This window comes from Cupressus sempervirens, chromosome 3 (assembly GCF_028749045.1).
Source record: "Cupressus sempervirens isolate cs-2001-9-10 chromosome 3, ASM2874904v1, whole genome shotgun sequence".
Taxonomy (NCBI): Eukaryota; Viridiplantae; Streptophyta; class Pinopsida; order Cupressales; family Cupressaceae; genus Cupressus; species Cupressus sempervirens.
The window spans coordinates 1,099,324,186-1,099,333,115 of record NC_143120.1 but is presented as its reverse complement, the minus strand read 5'-3'; the positions used below and the strand labels follow the sequence as shown (position 1 = coordinate 1,099,333,115).

The following is an 8,930-nucleotide window of genomic DNA, read 5'->3' as shown; positions in this document are numbered from 1 at the left end:
AATGGCTTTATGTTCTTGCACTATGTATTCCTCTATAACCATGTATTCCTTCGCTCAAAATTCTACTACATCACACGCCGATCAAGGGGCCTACCACACATGGGGCTTAGCTTTAAAAGCCGTGTGTCTTTTAAGACACAATGCATTTGGTTTGAAATTGTATTTAAGAAGCTGGGAAAGCTATTCCCTCCCCCATGTGGGAAAATGTTACAACTAAATGGCTTTTGACGCTGCTTCATGTTGTAATTGCCCCTGTTCCCATATCCTCTCCTTTCCATTGCCAAAATTTACTGAAGGATGTCTTGCAATCAGCTTGCAGTTGGGACAATGAGTTAATTCTCTAGCTCTCTCCCCATGTTATATCTCTTATCTTGGCACTGCCTCCCTCGTGGGCATCTTAATGAATTCGCCTTTGCATGGGCGTCTTCCTTTTCATGTCGCAGCTTTATGGCATGATCTCCTTCAAATGATGAAATTGACTTCCTTTTATACCCATCCTGACGCCTCCCTTTCCAGGCGTGAATGGTGCTACAAACACTCCAATGCCATAGGTTGGTCTCCGCTTTATACATTTAACTCTGCTTTTAACATGGACAACTCTCAATTAAAACGTGGCTCCCTGTGCATAAGGCATGGCTTCCTTCATTTATATTGCTACTGTCTTCCTTTAAACTGGCAAATTCATTTTTTTTTATGGCATTGCTTTGGTGGATTCTCATTTCTTATAAGCATAAAACATCTTTCCTCAGCCTTGGGTACACCTTTTGATACATCCCTATGGCTTGAAAACACATTTTCTATTTTAAAATTCTCCATGTTTCTTAATGCTACCTCTTACCCTGCTTGGTGCTACTGCCATCTCTTTCAAATGTTTTCTTTTGCTATATGCTGACGACTTATTCTTATCCAAATGCCTGATGCCTCTTCATTCTGCATGGATACTCTCTTTTTTGGCATGGGGCCTCTCTTGACTTGCGATTGACTAGCTCCCTTTTTTACTGGTGTTCTCCTTGCTCTGTAGTGTGGGTTGCATTTGGAATGGCAACTTCTCTCTTAGCTATCATGGGAAAGTATGAAATCTAATGGCTGGTATACAAGTCGCCAAAAATTTGTGAAGGATGAATCTGTTTCCAAGGAAAGAAAAACAAGTTCAAGGCAGAGATGTATAGCCTCCTCTAAGCTTGAGTCGTAAGGTTGGCTGCCACCATCCTCCAAAACCTTGTCCACACCTAACATAAGTATCCTCATGATGTTAAGAAAAATTATTTTTCCACTCATAAAATCCTTCATCAACTCTATCGCTGGAATGTGCATTGTGAGATCATCTAGTGATGCTGCTATTGTATGATCAGGTTGTGGAAGCTGATTCATTGTATTTTTTCCATTGTAATTTTCAAGGTTATACATACCTAACATCAATTGGAAGTGTTGGAGACAAGCAACTACTAGCTGTCATTTTTGAATAGGATCAATTAATGCTCTTTGTGAGAAAGGCCCAAATACCTGATCATGGACAAAGCTAAAAATCGAAACAAACCTTCAACCATATTCACTTAAATCAATTTCCTTTTTCAATTAGCACATTCAATAAGTTTAAGTAAGAAAGTGTCAATGGATTTTCTTCTCTCTTTGCTTCAACTTCATTTAGTTCATATCTCATTTTATAAAGCTGAGAAGGAACATCCTGTGAACTATTGCCCAACACAGAGGGTTTTACCACTAGTGGAAGATCATACTGCTCCAGTAAACTCCAGACTAAATCTTTCAGGGTAGGGGACACTTCCACAAATGTAGAAATAGCATTCCTCAATGCATTGTTTAGATATGGAGGAACATTTTCATATGCTTAGCATCTTGTTGATGTAATGAAATCAATCAGGCCTGAAAGTAGGCAAGACTAAAAACAAATTTTGTTTCTTGACAACTGATATGCCAAACTGATCTACTGAATCTATCGTACTGATTAGAACCACTTATCAATCAATTGAAACTCATTTTAACTCTATTTTGCAACTTGTTAGTCTTACACCAAGAGGTCCTTTGACTGGCCTTAAAAACTGATCAAAACACCTAACTACGCTTTGAGATATGACATACTGATTCTCTGTTCCGCACTCTTTCACACTGTCAAATCTCGTCTCATGATGAATTCAGGGTCAAAATATTTTGACCATCAAAGTTGCCTTCTCAGAATTACCTGCAAGCAAACTCTTCAGAAAACAACAAATTGGGTTCGGATTCGGCTTCAAAATTGGGTAAACTGACGTGTGGGAAGATGAAAACTAGGGCATTAGTTCTCTATCATGAGGAGAGTATGGATATATGATTTGGGCTCATGACGAATAACTAGGTGCAAATGGTGATTAGTCAAAGTAGGCTACTTGGATTTTGTAGATAGGAACACTAACTGAAAAGTAATTTTGGAAAATGAAAAGAACTTGGAATTGTGTGCATATGGATTTGTCATGTTCTAAAAATTGGCACACTTGTAGTATTTTCAGAGGACAACACAGGGGTACAACCCATTTGGTCCTACCAATCACGAATTGAAAGATACGACATCTCAAACAAGGCTCCCAATCAATCTGCAAATACTGACATCAGTAAAACTCTAGAAATTGCATTTGGAATCACATTTGAAAACTAATCAAATGGATTCGTCATAAGTTGAAACTCGAAACATAACAAATCTCTGATATCTACAACACAACACAAAAGGAAATTTAGCATTTCAATAAACTGGTCAAAAGTTATAGCACGTCAAACATGGGTTCCCAGAAATATGTGCAAAGTGCAAATGCAAGAAAACAATAATCGACCAACTTTGAGGGGTTCGAAACCTAGTCAAACAGATTTGAAATGACTCAAAATTTGAAACATAGGTTCTCGGGTATGGATACTAGAGAATATCAAAGTGGTGAATCACAAAACATTTTTGGGTGCGAGATATTCAATCACAAAAAAGTTCTCCTGTCACTGTTTGATACTTAGGTGAAAATGCAGACTTGGAATTTGCTCAAAATGAGACTTTACGAAACAGCTCAGAATGTCAGTTTAACTTCATGGAACACTTAGACAGGCTGAATGAAAGGTGTTAGAAACATAAAACACCATTTAGGGCTCATACTAAGAGCCAGGTACAATTTCATTTATGGGCATTCATAGGGCTTGATTTGACTCAAAATTTTAAAATGTGACTAAAAATGAAGCATGCAATTTTTAGTCCCAACAAATCTCTCTATCTTTTCTTGGTATTCTTGAATCATATGCCAACCTCTCAAGGATTGTTGGGGTCTTGGGGTCACCACCTTGTGTACAATACCATAACTGAAATTGAGTAAAATTAAGGGTTTTTGGGATGTCATTGTCTTCTTTGCAAGTTAGAAAAGTCTAAGCTTGTAAATGTATTGGTGTAACCTCTCCCTCGTCACCAAGTCTTGGAAAGACTCCTATCTTTAAGTTCCTGAAGGAATTTTGGTTCTAGCTAGGCACCTTTGCAAGTTATTTTGTCTACAATTTAGTATTCCCTCATTGGGCTCACCACAAGCTCACCTAGGGAAAGACATGAAAAAAAAGCTCCTCTATATTTTAGGGCCCAAGATTATGCACCATATATGTACATGGAATCTAATCATTATTCCTAAAGGGCCATTCAGAATGGATGGTGGGAAAGTGAGTTAGAACTCCATCTTTGCAATTTGCCTAGACAGAACTAGTGATAGTGTCAAAACAAAACTATTTCCAAAAAGAAAGAAAATATGAACAAAAATTCTAAGTAATATCATACACAATCAAAAAAACATATAAACTACTCCATGCATGAGTTAGAGTGCCAACTTCAATCCTCTGACTACCCATTGTCATGAAATTATACATAAAATGCACACAAAACCACTTCAAAACTTTATTTCTCAAACTTCTCTTTGTACAATGGGTGTCCAACCCTACATTTAAGTTATGGCATGTCTTATGTAGGATGGTTAGGTAGTTACTTACCCCTTATATCTCTTTGTCAATGAGTTGGAACATGTGGACAATGTTGTCTACGCAACACTTCAAAGTTGTAAGATGCAACTTTTACATCTCTTTACATCTTTTTGGTAATTTCTTGCAAAAATAAATAACTGAGTCCCAATGCTCATTACACCTTACCAAAGACCTTAACCATGAATTGAATATGGTTCCAATCCATCCTAGACCCTATTGACCTAATGCTGCCATCATCATCAACTTTGTGCAAATCAAGAGGCTTTACAACTTGTCGATCCCTTATTGCACCTACAAGTGTCTTAAGACTCTTCAAACAAAACCCTATTGCACTCCTACCATGGTCCACATGACCTTAAACAAAAAAACTTCCAAAATACCCCAGAGGCACACAAACAACAAAAAGAAAACTTGAATTAGATTAAGAAACCCTTAGGTGCTCCTGTGCCACTATTATAAAATGTGTAATCCTTGCTTAAAAGTAATACATTTCTACATGAAATCAACTACTAGATTTATTAAGAATTTTTTTTTAAAAAAATGGGTTCCCATTTTTATGTAACATGTACCCATTATTTACTAAACTAATACATATAATTTTTAAAATAAATACTTTTACAAAATGAGTACCTAGTTTCGAAAAAATGGGTGCACATAACACTTATAGAAATCATAACTATTATTTAAAAATTGAATGCTTGTTGTATTTTTTAACTTAGGCTCCTAAAGCATAAGGGGTGCCCATTTTCTACATAATGAATGCCTATTTCTATAATTTTTATGATAGCACTCTACAATGGCATATGTAAAGACTTGTCATTTAAAATGTACCTTTATTGAAGAAAATGACACATCACATCATATATGGAAAACATCAAATCATTATATACTCTAAATTTCTATCTACATCAAAGCATGTATATCACATCAAACAATATACAAGACATTATGGATTTATTGTGCTTTTCATCTTTATTATAGCAACACAAGTTTATATAATAGATATGTACATCTACTACATCAATTATTATTGTAAAATAAAATACTAAAGGTCTATATCAATACTATACTTCATGTTTCAAATGTCATACACAGACAATTCAAAAAGTATAAGTTTGATACCAATAAAGAAGACTAAAATTGTTGACATGATCTAATCATATTAATTCATTTCCCCATGCCTTAGGCTAAATACACATTAATTAAAATACAATGAAATAAAAAAGTCTTACACTTACTAAATTTTATTGTGTAAGTGAACATATGTTTTTAATATTTTGTAATAAAAAATATATAATTCTTTGTTTAGTACCAAATAATTATTGTTAAAAAATCTTTACATTAGATTTTTTTGAATTTTACATGATTATTATTTTGCAAGATTCATGGATCAATTGAATCATATTGGAACATACATTTCAACTTAAATTTTATATTAAAAGAATTTAAATTTTATATTAAATATTATATTTACAAAACTTTAAATCAATTGTACTATACTTAAAATTACATTCTAGTTCAAATGTTATAACAAAATAATCAATTAGACATTGAACTATCTTATAATGTTATTAAGATTTAGTTAAATTGTTCCAACCTATATGAATTAAACATAAAGCATTATGTTATATTCATGCTTTTGTATAAAGATTTTTGTGAGTTCTTCAGCATCAACTTTTATTCAATGATCTATCATTAGAATGAGAGAGCTAAGATGATGGATCATTAAATATGATCCAAAATGTTGATGCTGAAAAACTCACACACAATCTTATCCAAAAACATGAATATAATGTCATAGATTGCAAAAATTTATTATCATTAATAAAACTTTCTGTTGAAACATTTGTGATACAAATAGATTATAGGTCATGAGGTTGCATTCCAAACTGAAGTTTTGTAAGCAGTTTGCAATAAAGCTTAGAATGTAGAATCCAGTAAAGAGAATCCAGTAAAGTCTCTTTAGAGTGGCTAAGGGAGATCAATATGGTCAAAGGAAGACAAGGAAAGTGAAATATAAAAAGGAGGCATCTCAATCCGATTCTTTCAAAAGCGCATCACATCAACACGTACAATTCACAATGGTGGAGTGGTCAGAGCTTCAGCGCATAACTTTTCCCAAATATTTGTCCATTCTCCCACACCAATCTTCAACACCGTACGTCTAACTCTGTTAATCTCATCAATGCAGTTCCAGTTTCAGACGAGTAACATATATTCGGAGAATTGACATTTACATTTTACATCTTTGCCGTAACAGGATCGTTCCGGGAGGATGTAAATATTGTACATTCTATGAGAGTGGAAACAGCACTGACAATTGAACTAAACAAGATCAATACATATTTGCAGTTTCAAAACCAATGGGTGATCATTATACATTAAGGAACAAATTATTTGCAGTTTCAAAACCAATGGGTGATCATTATACATTAAGGAACAAATTATGTCAATATTGTACATTCTTATGAGAATGGTACATTCTTATAAGAATGGAAACAGTGAAAATTGAACTAAACAAGATCAATACAAAATTGCAGTCTCTAAACTCGAAACCAATGGGCGATCATTATACATTAAGGAACAAATTAAGTCAATATCGTACATTCTTATGAGAATGGAAACACTGAAAATTGAACTAAACAAGATCAATACAAAATTACAGCCTCTAAACTCAGAACCAATGGGCGCTCATTATACATTAAGGAACAAATTGAGTCTAGAAAAAAATAGTTCATTTCAACTATTTAACATTTATAACCTACAAATTAGGCATGAGTATGTGATGTTTAAACCAGCCGCGGAATACATTACCGAGACGAAGTACAATTCTTGTTAATGAAGTCGCCCAAAACGGTTAGCAACTCGGGGATCCGGTGAGAATCGGGATTGAGAACCTGGAAGGCGTGACCCACATTCTTGAACACAACATGACTGACATTTTTGTTCAAATTCTTGAGGACCTGGCAATACTCCAGGTTTCTCTGTTTCAGCAAATCCTTTTCAGAGATAATTACAATCACCGGCGGTAGACTGAGATCCCGGAGGGCCGGCATAGCGAGGGGATTAGAGGCAGGATGATCTCTACTTTTTGCTCCCGCCGGCAACGAAAGCTTCCAGAACACGTCCACCCACCGCTGCGACAGATTGGGATCCTTCTCAGACGTGATCATCTCCTTGCATGGATTTTCGCCGCCGCCGAAGAAGGGCTGCAGAAGAACGAGTCCTCTCATCTGAAGCGGCCTCACGTCCGCACGTGCGCAGCGCAATGCAACGTTGTGGACGATGTTCCCGCCCGCACTATCGCCGGCCAAAAAGCAGCGCGAGAGGTCGGCGTAGGATGATAACCAGGAATCATTGGAGCGTTGGCGGCGGACCCACTCGACGGCGCCGAAACAATCGTCGTAGGCCACTGGAAGCCGGTGCTCGGGGGCGAGCCTGTAAGCCACCGACATTATCATGGAGCTCGTATGGGCCGCCATTCTGGATATGAACACGTGGTAAATAGACCAGGCCGGGGAGCCCAACACGAAGCCGCCGCCATGGAAGTAGATTACAAGGGGCAACTTGTTCCCCCCAGAAACAGCTTTCCTTGGTAGGTAGAACCTCGCCCACACGCCGCTACGTTGGTCCAGAATAACGTCTCTCGACGCCACTGGCTCTTGCGGCGCATCACTTGCAGGCACATCTGATACAACGTAGGAGAACCTCTCGACCGAGCCATCTTTGTAAACTCTTAGAAATCCCTCCAACTCCTCTTCTAATGATCTGCCTCTAGCGCTTCTCATGCCCGTGTCTTGGCCATGACCGTTCCTTCTCAGATCTTCTACTGAGACTGTATCCATTCTTGTGTCGCCGGCTTCTTTCTACTAGAAAGTGACTGAATGACTGAAAGAAGATCTGTGCAAGCAATAGACTTGTTTGGAAAAGGCGTTATGAATGTCTGATGGGGAGAGTATGTGCGAGGACGTCTTTTATAGGCAGTAGAGGTGGACAACTTCTGCGCCCCGCCAAAGGGGTATGAACGCGTGGAGGTCCAGTGGGACAAGGTTTATCTGAGGAGCTTAAAGGGCGACACTGTTGTGGCGTCATGCATTGGGGGTCCACAAGGGAACAGGTAAGGGTGGCATTAGGTCCCTGACTCTATGAGCATACGTTGCAAGGAGACGAGAGAAAGGGAAACCTCACAATAGGTCTGCGTCTGAGTGAGGAGGATCAGGAATTGAGCCCACATCAATATTTCTTGGTTTTTAATTTCTGACTGGGAGGTACTCCAGTCGGTCGAAAGTTGTGGTTAGAGTCATTCCTTGTCTATACATTTTTGTTTTCGTTGTACCACCACACTTACTATAAGCATGCATAGTCACATCTCATACAAAAATCAACATAGGTAGGATTTTCTTTCTTTCTTAGTAAATAAGTAGGAAATATTATTAGAAAAAATAGTGGCTGCTAAATCATATTTGTAAATTTGCATGAGGTTAATGTTTAGATTTCAAAAAATAGAAGTTATTAGGTGGTAGTAACATTAGTATGAAAGGGAGGAATATGATCTTAGGCACTTGGTTTATTTCATTTATCAATAGTTTTTGAGATAATTATGGGGTGTCTTAATTATTTTGTTTATTCGATACATCAACAAGGGCCAAGGTAATCTATTGGAGAATTACATCCCTCATTGTTTACTTTAACTCTATCTTCTTCTTCTATATTGATATGACCAACCAACTTGAAAGATCCATTTGAAGAAAATTATTGGATTCAAACTATCTCAAAGCTCCACCTATAGGCCATATAGAGGTTTCCATTTTGGGTGGAGGAGGGGTAGAGCATTGATGAGTAGGCTGTGACTAATCTTGTTGTCCATGGTCCCTTCAAACAATTGAGTAGAAGGTCAAAAAACAAGCATCCCAAATATCACAAGTCGAAAGACTTGATTTTAG

The 8,930-nt window shown here is 37.1% G+C and overlaps 1 pseudogene; it reads right to left on the bottom strand.

Annotated features, from left to right (window-relative positions):
* Window positions 1-6,705: 6,705 nt before the first annotated feature.
* Window positions 6,706-7,911, bottom strand: LOC149570614 (putative carboxylesterase 17 pseudogene; annotated as a pseudogene).
* Window positions 7,912-8,930: the final 1,019 nt, after the last annotated feature.